General features: G+C 38.2%; 1 long non-coding RNA gene across 1 annotated transcript in view; it reads left to right on the top strand.

Annotated features, from left to right (window-relative positions):
• The window catches only part of LOC132542723 (uncharacterized), a 392193-nt gene that overhangs the window by 209693 nt on the left and 170344 nt on the right, over positions 1–12156 (top strand). The window lies entirely within an intron of this gene.

Genomic DNA, 12156 nt, shown 5'->3' with positions numbered 1-12156 from the left:
GGTGTATGGATTGACCTGCCAACATCCATGTCTAGCAGAGAAGCAATTACAGAAGTCAGATCTTCTACTTTCTGCTCCCCATAATGATCCCAGGTCCATGCTCCCAGAAAGATAAAGAATAAGAGAGCTTCTAATGGTGCAGATGGAATGTATAACTCTGGTGGTGGAATTTACATGGAATTGTACCCTTCTTATCCAATGGATTTGTCATTCATAAATAAATCAATAAAAAAAGAAACAGACTGGGGGTATAGACTGACCTGTCAATGCCCAGTCCAGTGGAGAAGCAATTAAAGAAGCCAGACTTTCCACTTTCTTCTCCTGATAAAGATCTTTGGTCCATAATCCTGGAGGGATAAAGAATAAAAAAAGCTTCCAAGGAGGGGATGGGATATGGAACTCTGGTGGTGTGTAGAACTGTACCCTTCCTATGCCACAATCTTGAAGATAATTATTAAATCACTAATAAAAGAAATTCTGATTTTTTCATTACTTTCTTTCCTTTTTTCACATAATTTTACATTTTTTCCCCTGTTCTCCAGGAAACTTTATCAATGTGAAATATCACAATAGAAAGGACCTGAAGTGTGATCAAGTTGAATTGCCCCTGTCCATCTTTAATTGTCTTTTCAGCACATTTTTACTCTCTGCTTCTACCTCCTCGTACTGTCTTCTAATTTCTTTCTCTTTTGTATTTTCACTTTGAATGTCAGAATGCTCTGGGGGTACGTTTCTCTTTCTTGGTACCAAGATAACATCCAAAGGCTGATTCACAGTGAGGTAGTGAGCCCTGGGAATGGCCACCAGCAAGAATCTGACTACACACACAATGGCCAGGTGAGGATTATACAACATTAGTCTTACTACTTGCGTAAAGCACATACCATTTTATTTTGAAAGCCTGTTTTTAATAAATGATTGGAAGTGAAATTGTAGGTAAATGTAATCACCTGAAGGGATTCCCATGGATGTCCTGACTAATTATAATTACCTCTCATAGAGATTTCTATATCTATGAAACTACTAAAACTTTGGACATTAGGTTAGGGAAATGACAGTATAAAAACTGAGCTGCCCATGGGGCGGGCAGGTGGGGACGGGGGTTGTTTGTGGTGGGGGGGTGGGATGGGACACAGAATTTTGGTGATGGGAATGGTGTTTATGTACACTCCTACTAATTTATAGTCATGTAAATCACTATTTAATTAATATTAGAGGGAAAAATTGATTTAGTGTCTCAGATTTTTTAATGCATAGATCATACGCTGAGTCTTCGATATGTTGACTCTCTTAAAAGCTTAGACCAGGGAGAACAGAAGCAACCGGTGGCAAACCTACATACAAATAATGTCAAAGGATATAAATTATGGTGAGGTTGTGTTTGGTACAGAAAATCCTAACAAAGAGATTTTTCAAAATTAACCCAATTGCCAAATAATATGATTATAGCAATAACTATTTATTGCCTTCTTAAATTCTAAGACAGCAGAAATCTCCAGCTTCTTCTATAGAGCCTATATTTCCCCAGTCCTGGAACCTCTAGAGTGGGGCTCACTTTCTTGCATACTTCTTTCAATTCATACCAAATGATACCACATCTGCTAATTCCAACCTAATCAATGCAACGAGTAACACCTCAGTATGCTTCACTTCAGACTGTGTCCAGAGACGTCAGGCATGGAATGTCAACCCTTCAGCCTCATTACTCCGTGAGACCTTTCCTTTCTTAGGATTCTCTATTTCCATTCCTGGTGGTCCACTTACCAACAAAGTCCCAAAACCTAGATATAGACCAGGTCCCATGAGATAGGCCATATGTTGACATGTATCCATAAATTAGGGCAAAATATATACCTGAAAGCAAAAGTACACAATAGTCCACAGTGAGTCAGTATGAAGTTCATAATGAAATAGTGTCTATTTAGACTTAGCTATCCTCCTCACCTATTTCCTGTTATGCTCCCCTCACTTACTCCCAAGCTATCCTTATCAAAGCAAGGAGTGCAAAAGCTGAATAAGGGCAGAGACTGAAATACTTTAACGAAGACTCTTTAGTCACTATAAGGCCACACCATCAGGTGGGAGCCTAGTCCAGGTATCCTGAGATTCCCAAACAGACATGATGGGCCCTGATCTCGAATAAATCCCTCTTTCCATTGTTACCTATCATCTATATCAGGAACAACAAAACAGATGCCTTTGTGGAGCCCCACAGGATCTTGCCCTCAACTTGGATCAACAAAGTTAGAGAATGTTCCATCCTCTGAAGGGAGGCTGGACAACAGACTCTATGCTACACCTGAGGAAAATGGATCCTTGTTGGGTAGTTGCCACCTCCCCCTGGCTTCTGCTTAACCATATGCCTATATAGGGATTTTACTGATCCAAAGCTTTGGTCTATTTACATAAATCACTTTTACATAAAGCACTCCAGGGCATTGGTGGTTCTATGATAGGATTCTCTCCTGCTCCACCCCCTCCTTGTCACACACTGATCCCTTCTTTGTCACACTCTGATTTTCACCAGTCACTTTTCTCTCCACCCTCTCTATATCACATCCTGTTTCCACCCTACTTGGAGAGTATCAAAACAGCTGCTCTTCTGATTAAAGACACTTGGAAATTGCTTTCCGGCTCCGAGAGTTCCAGAGTGTATCTCCTGCGGAAGTTGGTGCAGCACGAATTCCTGATCCCTCTCCCACACAGCAGCCTAGATCAGCTCCAGTTGAGTTCTCTCCAACCCAGAGAGCACTAGCTCGGGAAGAAGTACCCTCAGGCTATCCCGGCAGATCCTAATATTAGGACAGCTTGGAATGTTCCTACTGATGATCACAGAATGAAAGGTCAGATCTACAGGGATGCAGAGGTCACTTAGGTTCCTAAGCTGAATATGGGTCCCAGATCAGATCAAATCGTTGGTGTTTACCATCAACAATATTTTTTACCCCTTTCCCATATTAGGGAGCTACTCTCTTCCCTGACCCAGATTTCTGGTCCTTTTTCCAACCATGACATTATCTTCTCAGACAATAACTAGGATACACCTGCATATCAGATTTCAGGCTCAGGGGAAAAAAAAACTAATATAGTCACAGGCACTTTGAAATATAACTAAAATATGCCTACTAGCTATCTAAAAAATGGAGGACCCCCCCCCAACTCTTCATCTGCACTATTCCAGCCTTTAGGATCATGTATGTCAACAATTTGTTTGGCTTAATATGTTAACTCTTTTTTCAGCCACCAGGTTCCAGATGCTAGCATGATGCCAACCAGACTTCCCTGGACAGACGACCCCACCACTGTGTCCTGGAGCTCTGATTCCCCAGAACTCCACCCCACTAGGGAAAGAGAGAGACAGGCTGGGAGTATGGATCAACCTGTCAATGCCCATGTTCTGCAGGGAAGCAATTACAGAAGCCAGACCTTCAACCTTCTGCATCCCACTATGACCTTGGGTCCATACCCCCAGAGGGTTAAAGAATAGGAAGGCTATCAAGGAAGGGGATGGGATAAGGAGTTCTGGTGGTGGGAACTGTGTGGAGTTGTACCCTTCTTATCATATGGTTTTGTCAGTGTTTTTTTTTTATAAATAAATAAATAACTGAACTGCCTGTGCACACTGTAATTCCTTCATCCAGAGTGACAGTGGCCTGATCTTTAGATCTCCAACCTGAAGAATGACATCTGAAGTCCACCCGATGTCTCCTTGACAACAAAGTGTCTATCTGGCTGCTACCCATTTGAGATTGTTACCTTGAGATTTCTTTCCTCTGTGTGTGCTTATTTGCTTGTGTGAGTTCTACATTAATGAATTTGCTTTTCTTTGCACATTGATTGAAAAAAGTCTATTGACATTGTTAAAGGACACAGCACATGTACAATTCTTGAGCAAATGCTTAGGATTGTGTTTGCAATCTTAGTTAATTAAATAAATACAGCTTTTTGAAACTGTGTCATTTCTATTTTTAAAGCTTTCCTTTATTTATATTAATGAGAAAGACAGGAGAAAAGAGATAGAACCAACATCACTCTGGTACATGTGCTGCTGGGGACTGAATTCTGAACCCCAGACTTTAGAGTCCTGTTCTTCATTCACTGCATCACCTCCCAGACTACAAAACTGTCTTTTCCTTCTCATCAAAATGGAAGTAGTATCTAAAATTAAGGAAGAACACACACACACACACACACACACACACACATTCACACTCCTCATACTCATAGATGGCCCTCCCTGGCAGCAGGCATAATTAAATTATTTTTGCCTTAAATGGATGAGTAGAGAGCTTTACAAACACTTTAGCTGACAAAGGCCCCCAACTGGACAGAACTGGCCAATTGAAGTGGTACAATGGAATCCTCTTTGCTCTACAGTCTTCTTTCTCATTACCATACTAAAATACACTGTTGATGAGGCTTCCCTTCCATTTTCTGTACAGACAATATGTAAGCATTGTGTATTCTTCAACTTCACATGCTCACCTTTCTCCCTTGTAAATATGCATGGTCTTTCATGGAAAACTCTTGGATTTATATAGACCTGACTCTACTCAGTACAAAAACTTCACCACTTTCTCTTTCTGAAGATTGTTCTACAGCCTACTATAACTGCCCTATGGATGTCTGCACATACTACCCAACTTATGTTTTTTGTTTGTTTGTTTGTTTGATTCTTTGTTTTTTATTTACTGGAGCACTGCTCAGCTCTGGCTTATGGTGGTAAGGGGGATTGGACCTAATTTATGTTGTTTTTAAGCCAATAAACCCTCTCTTGTTTGTTAAGTTGTTCCCATATTATTTTCTTTTTTTTTATATTTATTTTTTTTTTATTTATTTATTCCCTTTTTGTTGCCCTTGTTGTTTTATTGTTGTAGTTATTATTGTTGTTGTCATTGTTGGATAGGACAGAGAGAAATGGAGAGAGGAGGGGAAGACAGAGAGGAGAGAAAGACAGACACCTGCAGACCTGCTTCACCGCCTGTGAAGCGACTCCCCTGCAGGTGGGAAGCCGGGGTTCGAACCAGGATCCTTATGCCGGTCCTTGTGCTTTGCGCCACCTGCGCTTAACCTGCTGCGCTACAGCCCGACTCCCCCCATATTATTTTCATTTTTTATTTACAAGGTTGTAATATTATAGTATATAGTTACACATCACTCTAGTCCAACCCTCCCACTCTCAAAGATAACAGATAACCACCATTGTTCTCACAAAAATCTTGGAAAGTTTTTTTTAACGTTCTTGTACTTCAGTTTTTAGATGCCAAGTGAGTTGTTCCTCTCTTTCATCATTAAGCATAATCTCCGCCAGTTCTATCAACTTTGTCCCAAGGGACACAGTGATGAATCATCTTTTTTATTGCAGAGTAGTAGTCTGTGGAATATATATATGTCATAATGTTTAATGTTTTTATTCACTCATATGCCAATGGGCATTAAGTTGCTTGTACTCTACCTATTGTGAATAATGCAGCTATGAACATCGGGGGCATATGTCTCTTTGAACAAATGTTTTAATGTCCTTTGGATAAATGCCTAAAAGTAGTTTGCTAGATCATAAGGTACTTCCACTTTTATTTGTTTAAGGACCCCCCCATACAGTCTTCCAAAGGGCCTGAACCAGTTTTAATTCACACCAGCAGCGTAGCAGAGTCCCTGTTACTTCACAACTTCTCCAACACCTATAATTTCCCATTTTGTTCATCTAGAACATTCTCACAGGTGTAAGACAGACTCCTAGTGTAGTTTTAATTTACATTTTTCTAATCATAGTGAAATAGAGAATTTCTTCATATGTCTGTGAACCATGTGTATTTCTTTCGAAAACTGTCTATTTAGTCCTTTGGCCTACTTTTTTATTGGATGGTTTTCTTCTTTATTTGTTGGACTGTACATGGTCTTTATAGATGTTTGATATCAGTCACTGGTTGGATGTGTGATGTGCAAATATTTTCTCCCATTTACTGGGTTGCCTGGTTATTCGTGTGTAGTTTGATTTTGATGTATAAAAGCTTTTTAGTTTTATATAGTGTCATATATGTACTCTAGTCTCACTTTCCATGTCCATGGTGTTAAGTCTTCAAATATATCTTTGATATGAAGATCCTGCAGCATTTCTTTCTTTTTTAAAAAATTGGGTTATTAATGTTTCTGCAATGTTTCAGTGATGTTTTCTTATATAAATTTTGAATTTTCTAGTCTATTATCCAAGTTTTTGATCCATTTTGATTTGAGTTTTGTGCATGGTTTTATGTGATGACATGGCTTCATGTGGCTTTCCAATTTCCCATCACCATTTGTTGATTAGAAATGTATTGGCCCCATTGAATAGCCTGGGATCTTTGTGATGTACTAGATGGTTGTATATGTGTGGGCTCATTTCTTGGTTCTCAGTTATGTTAGATTGATCCAAGTGCCCATATTTATTTCCATACCATGCTGTTTTAATCTCTATTACTTTGTAGTATAAGGTGAAGTTGGGAAGCATGATACCTTTATTTTTTTTCCATCAGAAGTGCTTTGTCTATTAGTGTTTATTTTTTTGAGGTTCAGTGCTCATTTTTGCTTATCTCTGGCTTATGGCAGTGCTGGGGAGTGATCCTATGAACTTGGAGCTTTAGGCATGAAAGTACTTTGCATAAATATTTATACTGTTTCTCCAGCCCTCCATTCTCTCTTTTTTATTTTTTATGCAAGCTGTTCAGTTTTCTTGAATAATATCATTGGGATCTTGATAGGGATTACATTGAAATTGTAGATTGCTTTTGTTATAATGGCCATTTTAATAACATTTATCCTTCTGAACCAAGAAAAAGTGATTTTCTTCCACATGTGCCATTCTCATTCTCTACTGTTTTAAACAATATCCTACGGGTCTTCCTATAAAGATACTTTACTTCCTTCATAAGATTTACCCCAAGGTGTTTTATCTTTGGCGTTCTATTGTAAATAGTATTTAGTCTTTTATTTCTCTTTCATCTGACTCTTTTTTGTATACAGTAATAGCACAATTTTTTGTGTATTAATTTTGTGTCTTAATATGTTGTTTCCAGAAGATTTTTTGTGGAGTCTTTGGGGTGCTCTAGTTATATTATCATGTCACAAGTAAATGGTAATATCTTAATTTCTTCCTTACCACTATGTTTAGCTTTAATATCACTTTATTTTGTCCATCTCTATTTCTTATCACCTTATTTGACTGAAAGTCTACTTTATCTGATTTTAGAGTAGCTGTTCCTGACCTTACATTTGCTTTATAGGCTTGAAATGCCTGGTTCCATCCTGTCACTTGGAACTTCTGCTTGCCTTTCTTTTGGTTGCATGCTTCCTGGAGTTATTTAATGCTTTGTTGATTTGTTTCCCATTTTCTTTTGCTTGTTACTTTGTGTGGATAGTTTTCAATGATGGTCTTTCCGATTGTTTATGTGTTTTCTATATGAGTCTGTGCTATATTTTGTTTTTTAGTTACCATGAGTATCATATTTAATTTACAATAACTAAAAAAGTCATTGTTTAAGTTACTATTGGTTCACCAACATTTGATCATATTGCTTGGTGCATTTTACCCTCCCCTTTCCTATATCTTTGTTTTTCCCTATTGTATTCCTGGTCTAATACTGATAACCTCATTATAAGTTGAAATGCCTTTTGCTATTCTTTTTATGTGGGACTTCTTCCTATAATTCTTGCAAGGCAAGATTGGTAGTGGTGAAGTCCTTCAGTTCCTGAGTATTGGAAATGATCCTTACTTCTTCCTCATACTTGAATGATAATTTAGAAGGATAGGATATTCATGGCTGGCAGTTATTATCTTTTAAGACTTTGATATGACATTCTACTTCCTACTTGCTTCTACGGTTTGTGATGGGAAATCTGAGACAATCTTGATGATTCTACCTTTGTATGTGAGTTTCTTCTTTTCCTTAGCATCTTGCAACATTATTTTTCTTTGTCTTTGATTTTGGTTAGTTTTACCGTTATTTTTCTTGCTGTGTGTTATTTTGGATTCAGGAACTTAAATGTTCATTCAGTTTCCTGAATGTTTTGAACTTTGCCAAGGTGTGGAAAATTTTCTGCTCTCATTTCTCTAAAAATGTTCTCTGTTCCTCGATTCATCCATGGGGATCCCAAATAACTATCAAATTTGTTTCTCTGGTGGAATATTCTACTTCACAAAGAACTGCTTTATTTTTTCTAAACTTTTCTTCTCCAACTGCTTTAAATTCACTAATTGTTATGGTTATGTCTTCTAGTGCTGATATTCTCTCCTCAACTTAATTCAGTTTATACCCTAATCCTGCTACTTGAGTCTAAAATGCATTCAAAATATTTTTTACACACTCTAACTCTGTGTGGTGTTGGTGGTGATGGTAGTACATGTCTGTGTTTTATAATTCTTTAGTGAAATGAATTGTGAGTTATTGAATTTGTGTTTGTACATTAAGTTTAGTTTCTTAAATTGTTTCAATAACGGGTTTTCTGACTCTGTCATTTTTTCAAAATTTATGTCTGTCTGGTCAATTATGGTTTCAGGCACCGCTAGATTTCTAAACACATTTAACATGGCATCTATAATTGAGCTGGTAGGTAGCACTGTGGATAAGTGAGTTTCTGAAGACATACTAGCTATATTTGGTGAATTTTAAGTGAATTTTTGTTTCTTTAACTAGTTGATGGGGGTGGAATGTGAGACAGCTGCTACTCCATGGCCATGCCTCTGAAAGTCACTGAAGAACATTGTCTAGCCACAGATCACCTTAAATCAATGGGGTTTACTGTCAACAATATTTTTACCCCTTTCCCATATTAGGGAGCTACTCTATTCCCTGATCCAGCTTTCTGTTCCTTTTTCCAGCCATGACATCATCTCCCCAGACAATAACTAGGATACACCTGCATAACAGATTTCAGGCTCGGGGAGAAAAGAAAAAGAAAAAGAAAACTAGTATAGCCACAGGCCTTTTGAAATATAACTAAAATATAGACATCTATATTTTAGACTAGCTATCTACAAAATGTAGAGGACCCCACAACTCTTCATCCACACTATTCCAGCCTTTACATCCATGATTGGTCAACAATTTATTTGGCTTTGTATGTTAACTCTCTTTTCAACCACCAGGTTCCAGATGCTAGTATGATGCTGACCAGACTTCCCTGGACAGAACCCCACCATTGTGTCCTGGAGCTCGCTTCCCCAGACCCCTTCACCAACAGGGAAAAAGAGAGATAGGCTGGGAGTAAGGATCGATCTGTCAATGCCCATGTTCTGCAGGGAAGCAATTACAGAAGCCAGACCTTCAACCTTCTGTATCCCACAATTACCTTGGGTCCATACTCCCAGAGGGTTAAAGAATAGGAAAGCTATCAGGGAAGTAGATGGGATACAGAGTTCTGGTGGTGGGAATTGTGTGAAGTTGTATCCTTCTTATCCTTTGGTTTAGTCAATGTTTCCTTTTTATAAATAAATAATTTTTAAAAAGAACATTGTCTAGTCATTTCTGACTCATTATTAGTGAGAGCTAGACTGATTATAGGTGCGATGACATGAAAACAGAGGGCTCATACTCTCAAGACACCTTCTACCCAAACATGGGATCTTGGAAAGTCTCTTATGGGACATGAAATGAGAAAGGTGAAAGGTAGAGATTGATACCATGTTACTACAGATAAGAGGCAGTGATGCCCAGGACATGACTCAATATCCTCTTTTTGTCCTTTTGTGGTCCTCATGGTCACCTAGTGATGGCACTGTAAGGGTAGAGAATTTACCATGGCAATGAGAAAGAGTTCATTCTAGGGTAGATGCTCAAGTTTCTCTAAAGGGATTTAGATCTGAACAGGAACCTCAGGATGTGTTAAAAACTGAATGCAGACTTCAATACTTGTTTCCTATGAAAATAAGCATATGGGAGAATGGTTATTATATTATGGATAGTGATCTATACAGTTACAGTGCCAGACAACTGTACTTAAAGCCTTGTTCATTCAAAATGAGAATGTGAGGGTGATCTGGCTGCGATATCTGTCACTCCATTGATCACCAGGGTTGATTCGGCTGATCTGGCTGGCTAGGCGGGTGTCCCCTTCCTCCCTCACCATTCCATGTGCGTCCCTCCTGAAGCTGCGGGCTTGGTAGAAAAGCACAGCCTTCCCTGAATAGAGACAGACCGGTCTTAGGTCAAGGGTATAGGAGTAGCTGCACTCCCCTGCTAGAACCTCCAAACAAGCTCTCAAAATGAAATAATTATTACACATCTGGACCATATTTACTAGCAAAATCAGCCTGGGGCTTAGGTTATCCCCAAGGGAGCTATTCCACATAAATGTAAAGAGAAAGGTGTGGGGTGGCAACAACAGTAGCCATTGACATTTTATTACTTTGTGACCCTGAAACCACTGGCATAAAACTAATCAATCTTTTAAAAGTCTCAATTATTGATTTGTGGCCTTGATTGCTGACAACTGCTAGAACTTTTTACTGTAAAAGTATCTTGAGTTAATTCACTCTACATGAAAATGTAGACTCTCATTTTGTTGGCTGCCATTAATCTTCCTATGATGCAAATAGACCAAATCTAAGTTACCAAGGAAATCAAATACTTATCCAAAACCCACAGCTTACAAGTACAACAGTGACAGATGAGCAAAAATGTCTCTGTCCCCTTGTTTCTGGAATCCCTTGTGCCTCTATCTACATCTGTTTTCTGCTCTCCAGTTGAATTGCTCCTCTTGCTGTTTTATTTTTTATAATATACTCTTAAAGCCCATCCAAGTGACAGATTTTACTCCAAAGTCATCCAAAGTCCAGATTCTAGGAGTCTCCTGGAATTTCCTTTTAGAACCTCCCCAAGTGACCAGCAACCCACTGACATTGACTAGATTGCCTCTCCTCCAGTGCAGTTATCAGAGTCTCTGTGAGTTTCATTCAGGTACTGGCCAGGAGGTAGAAAAACACTAATGTGAATAACAGCTGTTAACCAGTTCTCTCTGACCCCTCATAGCTTCAGCTGACCCCAGAACACAATCCATGGAGATGCATTATGCAGAACTAGCATACCATTTATCATTCTCTATGGGAAAGATTTCCAGACCCTTTGAAATAAAAAACAACCACTAGTATTGTCATTTCTTTTAAGGCATGGTAACTTTCTTAGCCATTCCTCTGTATCAAGTATATCATCTTCAATAGTGGTCATTTTACCAGTAATTAGGACTACAGTAATGTACAACTTTAAAACACCCTTCATTCAAAAATCCCATTGCACTTTATAAACAGTAACTAATTGAAGAGGGACTGCTGTGTATTTATTTAATAATACATTTGTATTCTCTATTTTAACAAAATGTTCAGTTTTTTACAGTTTATTGTCAATGTAATTTGCCTCACATAATACAAATTAATGAAGAGAAAAAAAGCAAATTTATTTTTCATTAGTTACTAATTTAAGGATTTCCAAGCTGATTAGTCAGAGTTTTTTGCAGCCCAATCTTCAATGGCTCCCATGTAGTCAAAAGTTCAACCATTTTCCTCCCTAAGTTATCTTTCACAGTTAAATATTTATTTTGATCTTTTAACCTATACTAATTGTTCATTTGCTTATGCAAGTGCATGTTTCACAGTTCTCTTTCTCTGGCCTACAACACACACACACACACACACACACACACACACACACTGCAAACACACACATTGTTTCATTTTTATTTCTCTGGCAACTCCCTCTTTTTATCTAATCTCTGAAATTTGTGCTTTTCTTTCCTTCTTCCTTCTCTTTTACTTTCTCTCTCTTTCACTACTTTGATTTTAACTGAGTGATATCCAGAGTGATATCTTTCAATTTGGATTTATCTTCAAATATACACACAGAGATGATAGCTTTCTGTTTCTGGGAATATTATAAACTGCTCACACAACTTTATCACATACAAAAAAAACTGTGTATGTTCTGAAAAATTCTTGTCAAATTGGTGTTTTTCCTCATGTTCACCACCAGGCTTCTACCATTATCACACATCTGCTCCTTTACTAAGCCCACAGGCAAAGCCAATTATCAACTGTGAAACAAACAGCTCCCTTTTCCAGTAACTTCCCAGCAGTGCCATCTCCATGGGTGTGTGGCCTGCAAAGTCATACAGTATATATATTATTTGCAT

Source organism: Erinaceus europaeus, chromosome 13 (genome assembly GCF_950295315.1).
Source record: "Erinaceus europaeus chromosome 13, mEriEur2.1, whole genome shotgun sequence".
Classification (NCBI taxonomy): Eukaryota; Metazoa; Chordata; class Mammalia; order Eulipotyphla; family Erinaceidae; genus Erinaceus; species Erinaceus europaeus.
The sequence above is the reverse complement of the archived record's forward strand: the minus strand, read 5'-3'. Positions and strand labels throughout refer to the sequence as shown.